Source organism: Gossypium hirsutum, chromosome D08, assembly GCF_007990345.1.
Source record: "Gossypium hirsutum isolate 1008001.06 chromosome D08, Gossypium_hirsutum_v2.1, whole genome shotgun sequence".
Taxonomy (NCBI): domain Eukaryota; kingdom Viridiplantae; phylum Streptophyta; class Magnoliopsida; order Malvales; family Malvaceae; genus Gossypium; species Gossypium hirsutum.
The window spans coordinates 13,453,235-13,460,653 of record NC_053444.1 but is presented as its reverse complement, the minus strand read 5'-3'; the positions used below and the strand labels follow the sequence as shown (position 1 = coordinate 13,460,653).

At 34.0% G+C, this 7,419-nt stretch overlaps 1 long non-coding RNA gene across 1 annotated transcript; it reads right to left on the bottom strand.

Moving 5' to 3' along the window:
• Window positions 1-2,042: 2,042 nt before the first annotated feature.
• On the bottom strand, window positions 2,043-2,812 carry LOC107918572 (uncharacterized). The gene is made up of 2 exons (XR_001690154.2): window positions 2,635-2,812; window positions 2,043-2,317 (listed from the first exon to the last, which is right to left on the bottom strand). It is a non-coding gene; the product is annotated as an uncharacterized lncRNA (long non-coding RNA).
• Window positions 2,813-7,419: the final 4,607 nt, after the last annotated feature.

Below are 7,419 nucleotides of genomic sequence, written 5' to 3'. Positions count from 1 at the left end.
ATTCATAACCTCACAAATTACTAGCAAAATAACTTTAAAATAAATTAAAAACAACATAAAAATAACAATAAACAAACTACACAATACTAACAAAATAATTTATCCTCATCATAATCCCTTCTATCTAAAAACAAAACAAAAATACCTTATCATTCTTTTTTCTTCTCCTTCCTTCCTTTGTTTCTTCTCCCTCTATTCTTTCTTCTCTTCTACTATCTTTTTTTTTTGTTAAACTACTTCTCTTCTTCACTGGGGATCATTAAAAGGACCCCCAAATTTGCTTCAACGGTGCCGCCTATCAGATAGGGGTCAATGGTGCTACCGAGTGATATGATACCACCCCCATATACCATTACCATATATCTAAGCAGGTATATACTAAATCCGTAAACCCGTATTTTTTGTGGTGCCGCTTACTAATAAGGCACCACTAATATAAAATTATTTTTTTAACATTAAAAATATAATTTTTAGAAAAAAAGGGTGGTGCCGCTTATGTATCACTCTCCGCCACCTTTAGTATACCATTTTGATATATAATCTAGCTAACATAACAATTAAGAATATAATTATTTATTTTATATTATTAGTATAAAAAAGCCATTTTTTGTGGACTGTTTTTATATATTAAAGAAAGGAAAAAGAAAAGCCTTTCCTTTCTCGTACCAACCTTCTTTTTCTTTTTCGTTTTCTTTGTTTGTTGTATGGTAGGTGAGTGTGAATAGATAGCCTAGCCTTTCACGATGTAGCTGGTGACAACTTAAATGACAGCTTAGTCAAAGAATTCAGGTAATATATTTTGGGTAAACTTATCAACGGTCCTTAAATTTTATTTAAATTTATATTTTAGTTACTCAATTTTTAAAATTCACGTAATAATTATTATGTTATCAAGTGGCTACATTTTAATCACATGTTCTTAGCTTACATTAAAAGAAAGCTTATACGAAAATAGGTGGCCAAAACATATAACCTTTCCACCTAAAATATATTTTTTTATCAAAATAGGTATATGAAATTTTATTCCCTTACACATATAAATTGAAAGTAGATTTGCGGTAAAAAAAATGTGGCACACATGACAAAATAAAATAAAATAAAAATTATTTTCTTCTAATGTATAATTTAGAAAATATAACTTTTATAATTCATGACTAATAATTAAGACAATAGCATCATCAATGGTAACGTAAGCGGTTGGCATCATGTTTTGTGAGAGAATAAAAAAAAAAGCTTTTGCCAACAAATTCAATTTGTAACTCCACTCAGGAGAGCATCGGCTGCTTCGTCTCAAAATATAATATTTTTTTTGACATGCGATAAAATATTAACCAAATTAAATTTTTGGTTAGTAAATTTTTTTAGACTTAATTGGAAATATAATTACTTTTGGTATTTTTTGAAAATGAATAAACGCAATTGCTTATTGTTTTCTATTCCTAAGGGTATATCTGTATTTTTTTTTGAAGATGTGAGCCAAACTGATTGACAATATCAACTCACAAATTTCTCTAAATTATATTGAATAATGGTAATGTTATGAATAAAGTGAAAGTATTTGTACGTACAATAATAAAAACAAATCATTTTCTATCATAAAATGTCTTACAGCTTTTCTTCCTTGACAGGTATCTATGCCCGTCTTCATCTTTGAGCAACAAAAATATTCTTTTTATTTTCTTACTTTATGTTTCTACTTGTCTATTTGTCTTTATATATATACTAGAAATCTTTTAATGAAAAATATTGTAATCTTTTAACTACTTTGGTTGAATATTTACATCTATTAATCTAAGAATATTTAGTTGTATATTTTGGATGCCTATCTTTCATATATAAGTCTTAAAAAATTAAGTGACGTGTTAATTCAAAGGGTCATTAACTATCTTGATTTAAATTATAGCTAAAATATTATTTTTAATATTTAAAAATTTTCTTCACAATAATTTTAAAAATATTTTAAATTTTTTTTAAAAATAAATAAAATTATATAAAATTATTAATATTGTAAGGCTCAATTTTAGCCCGGGCCCGCATAAGTATAAATTAAAGCCAAATAATTTAAAATAAAAAATAAAAGTCCAATGATAGTCCCAAATTTAGGGCCTAATACAAACCCAAATACAACACTCAGCCCAAATACTTTTAAGCCCAAACCCGATGCCAGAAAGCCCAAAAACAGTCCAAAACACAATAATCCAGCACTGGCCCAATACCTAGCCCTAACAATTTTCAACAGCAAAAACCATAGGTAGTTTTCATGCCGCAGCTGCACGCCCCACGTTCAGCACTCCGCGCATGCCACACACGCACGTACCTGCAACAAATCGAATCACGAACAGCAAACGAGAGAGAAAAATGGGAAAATAGCAAAATACAGAGGAAGAATGGAATAATTTTTATAACATTCGGCTATATAAAGCCGGTTGGGGGGGATTTTATTTTTTTTACGCAGACTGAAACAAAAAAAGAGAGCAAAAATCAGTGTAAAATGAAATACAAAAAGGAGAAAATAAACTACGGCAGTTGAATTTTGAAGGTGATTTTTCTGATTTCTTGCCTCCTCCTTTTGGGTTTTTCTTTTGTTCATCTCTTTGGAAATCAAAAAAGAAAATAAAAGGAAAGTACACTTACCTGCGTGGAGGAGGGCGTAGCCTTATTTGCTTCGCTCGAATCAGAGCCAGAGGAGAGCTCCAGATCTGTCAAGGTGGTTGCGGCGGCTGGGGAAAATTGGGTTAAAGAAAACCCTAGCAGAGGGTTTCCCCCTTTGTTTTCCTTTTTTTTTTAAAAAAAAGGGGGAAATGAAATGTTTTTTAAGATTTTTTTTTTGTTTTTCATAATAAAAGCAAAACGGCGCCGTTCAGTGAGGGTAGACCCGCGCGTTGACCCGACCCGCAAGCAGGGTCCTCGCTTTTTTGCCCTAAGTGGTTTATTTGCGCAATTAGTCCCCCTGCTTTTACAATGTGTTTAAATTAAATTTATTGTTTCTTTTAAATTTTACTGCACATTTTATTTTTGTTTCAATTTGGTCCTTATTGAAACGCAACGTTTTGGGAGAATGGATTAATTTCTCTTTTGGTCCCCATCTGTTGTGTGTGTGTTCAATGGGGCTCCCACATTTATGTTTATTTCGAATTTGCCTTTAAATTTTTGTTTGGATTACAAATTAGTCATTCTCTTTTTTTACATTACTATTATTTTTATTTTTATTATTTTAAATTATTATTATAATTATTATCACGTTTTTTATTCCAAGTTTCTATATATATACACGCATATTTTTTTTATATGAATATATATATTTTAAACTTTTGTAAATACATATACATATTTATATATGTTTTACTATTATTTTATTTTCATAACTCTTGTATACATGAATATATATATGCATATACATTTTATAATATATATACATTTTCTATATTTTATATATACATGCATTTCCTATAATATATGTATACGTTTATTTTAAAAAAAAAAGAAATTATTATAAATATATACATTTTTTATATATATTTTTAAACATTTTATATATATTTGCATATTTGTCTTTAAAAAATGTTTGTTTTTATTAAAGTATTAAAATCATTTTATTTCTTAAATTTATAAATATTTGGCATTCACGTTTTTCAAGAAGGATTGTATCATAACTTACTGGGCTTTAATTCTTCCGATGAATTTAGAGAGCCAAGTATTTATTTTTCGATAAAATCACATGGATTCAAATAAAAGCTTATTCTCGGGAATTCAAAAATGTTGGGTCCTAACTTATTGGACATGACATTTTGGTCATCTCGAAATAAGAATTTTTAAAAATAAATAAATAAAGGCAATATTCGGTATTTGGAATTTTGAGAAATTGTGCCCTATCCTTCTTAGGTTTAAATGCACGAGTTTTAAAAATCAAAAGACAAACTTAATTTTGAAGATTAAAAATGTTGCGCCCTAACTTACTAAGGTGTGACGTTTAAATTCTTTGAAATAAGAACGTCCTTTTTTTAATTCATTCAAGATAAAAAGTTTTCTTTTGGAATCTTTTCAAATTTTTGACACCAAGACATTAAACAATTAATTTGGTACCGATTTTGGGCGTTACGAGGGTGCTAACCCCTTCTTCATGCGTAATTGACTCCCGAACTTATTTTCTCAAATTTCGTAGACCAAAATCATTTTTTAAGGTGAGCCGATCACACATCAATCAATGATCGGTGGCGACTCCAATTTTTGTTTTTTAAAGTCGACAACTAAATTTTTATTTTCAAAAAACTGGTTTCGACAACTTGGCGACTCCACTGAGGACTTTTAGAGAGTCGAGCCATGAATCGATTATTTTTTATCCTTTTGTTGAAAATCAAAAAGTTGTTTTAAATCATGATTTCCGCTTTGCATTCATTGGTTTTTATCATATGCTTCCTTGATTGGCCTAAGTTTGTTAGCTTATTTGCATTTTGCGTTTCATGGTCAATTTTACCCATCTAAGTGAGAATGAGAAACTAGTTCTTCGTGAGGTTTTCACCTCCGTGCAGGATAGTGGATTGCTTTCGGGATACATCCGTACCTATGTCTTCGTGAGATTTTCATCTCCGTGCAGCCATAGGGAAATATATTCCCCTGAATCGAACTCGGTCCATATGAGCCTATAATGGGTGAGGATTGAAGAATCTGCTGGTTCAGGTACTTTTGCTCTAGAAGCCGCATATAGTGAACCTTAAGAACTCACCCTAGGTAGAATTACTCTTAACCTTAGTAGACACCTAATTAGGAGTTTTCACTATTTCTTGGTCGTATTGTATGTAATTGATACTGACTTTTTGTGTTTTACTCTGATTGCATGGCATTACAATTACATGGCATTTTATTATAAAGGCGTTGGTTCGTATTCGGTTGCTCGATAGAAAGTTTATCATGGGAAATGGGTTTCTTAATAGAGTGAAGGACAATGCGGCTGTCCGAACTTGGGCTGAGATGACACAGCGCGAAAAAGGTGATTGTTTGGCCGTGGGATATGTATCAGAATTATGGGACTTCACCCATGTTAGCGTAGCCCAGAACAACTTGCAAGAGTTGAAGGAGATTTGGGATCAGTGGAATAATGAGGTTAGATAGTTATTCTATTCAAATTCTGGGGATTTGCCTTATTTACTGGATATGAAGGTAGACAAGCGTCTGTTTCGAGCTCTTACCCAATTTTGGAATCCGGCCTACAGTTGCTTCACGTTCGGGAAGGTCGAGTTGGTGCCTACAATAGAAGAATACGTGGCTTTACTTCGGTGTTCGAGGATTCAAGTAGACAAAATCTACTCGAAAGCGGTAAATGTACCGACCTTTTTGAAGAAGTTGATGAATATAACGAGGATGAGTGAGCAGTGGGTTACGGCTTGGATCAAGCAAAAGGAGGATAGCAGGTGCATTCCTTGGAAAAATTTGAAAGACCTCATTTTAGCGCACCCAGATGCGAGGAAGAAGGTAGATGTTTTTGCTTTAAGTATAGATGGTTTGGTTGTGTTCCCTAAGACTTTGTGACATGTTGACGAGGCGGTCCCTGACTTATTTGATCGGCTTGATAAAAGAGTTTCACCAGTCCCGGTAATTTTGGTAGAAACTTTCAGGTCACTGAATGCATGCCGGAGAGCAGGAGAAGGTAGATTCATTGGATGTGCGCAGCTCCTACTTGCATGGTTCCACAGTCACTTTTAGAAGGTTGATAAAGTTTCGTATTGGGTTTTCTCTGAAAGTTACTCACCATTGAAGGAGATAATGGCTACACCAAGGAGGGACGACATCTAGGAGGAGAAATGGATGGCAATTTTTCAGACTTTACAAGAGGAGGATATCGAGTGGAGAGCTCCGTCGTTACTTCCAGGTGAGATCCTATATCGGTGTGGGGATTTTGGTAGGGGTTCCTTTGCTTGGAATTTGGGGAGCTATTGGTTATGCCCCATTGTTAGTGCTAAGGAAATACAGGTCAAGGCATTTTGTGCCTGCAACTCAGGGACTGGCCGAGTGTGAATTCTCATATGGGGGTGAAGGTTACAAAAAGAAAGCTCGTGAGATGGCCAATGCATGGAATCAGACTCACCGAATGAAGGGATTAGCTGTGGGTCCAATGACGACTTCTGAGTATAGCGAGTGGTGGGTTAAGAGGATCAACGATAATATTTCTAGGCCAAGTCAGGAAAATAGTCAGTCGATAGAGGAGCACTTGCGGGTCGTCCCTTCTGAGCTGGAAATCAGAAAGCAGGACTTTGAGAGAAGAAATGCAAAATTAGAGAAGAAAATAGAGCAAATGGAAGAGGAAAAGATGAATTTGAGACTTGATGTGGATATTCAGAAGCTCGAGGCTGATAAACTAAGGAAGGGAAAGAATAAGGCCAAAGAAGAACTAGATAGCTTGAAGATAGATTACAAGAAGCTGCGTCTGTCAATGAGAACTGCCGGGCTTTGGAAAACTTCAGAGCAGTAGTGTGAAGAGATTCGAGAAGAAAGAAACAAGTCAGACCGGTGGGAAAGAAAATTTCAAGAGGTTTAAGCACGAAATGAAACATTAGAAAAGAGCTTGTTAGAGAGCCAAAAGGAAAAGGGCAAACTAAAAGACAGGGTGGTTGAGTTAGAAGGGTCTCTTCGTCAACACAAGTCAAAATTCTGTAGTAGAGCTAAAGGTAAGTCTAAGCAAGATTGAAGAGATGAAGGGTAAAATAGAAGGGTTAGAAGCAGCATTAAGAAATTGTGAGGTTCGGATTGAGCATCTAGAGGCAAAGGAAGGTCGTCAGAATGAGCAACTTCAGTATTTCCAAAATCAAGTTAGAGACAGGGATCATGTTATGGGAGAAGCTGTGGTTCAGATTCGAGAGGTAGCAGATCACCTACAAGCTTTGGCAGTACAGGTCGACACATTGAGCGTGAAGTATGAATTGGAGTCAGACCAAGGACAAGAGTTGGCCTCGTTACTTAAAAATATTAATGTCTTAAGTATTAGGGCAAATCCTTATTTGTAGCCCATTCTATGTAAAGAGATTTATTTTCTAATAAAGTTTTTTGAAAGTAATTAAAATTATAATTAATGCCTTTTTGCATTCATTTTCATACATCGCATCTATGTATTAAAAACTATTAAAGGGTTCTGATTAATTAAAATCATTCCTCAGTTAACCTGGAAACCAACCAGCCAATGCAACATCGTTACGGTATAAGAGCGAAATCAAAAAATATGGACCAAAGGTTAGAAAAGCTCAAGCAGTTCCAAAAAGAAATGCAGGATCAACTTCAGCAGCAAATGTAAAAGCAGCTTGAGAAGATCCAACAGAAAATGATGGACAAAATGGTAGAATCTCAAGGGAGTATGATGACACAGTTAACGCGACTGTTGACTGAAGGAAAGGACAAAGGAAAGGGCCCTGTGGCCAATGTTGAAGAGGA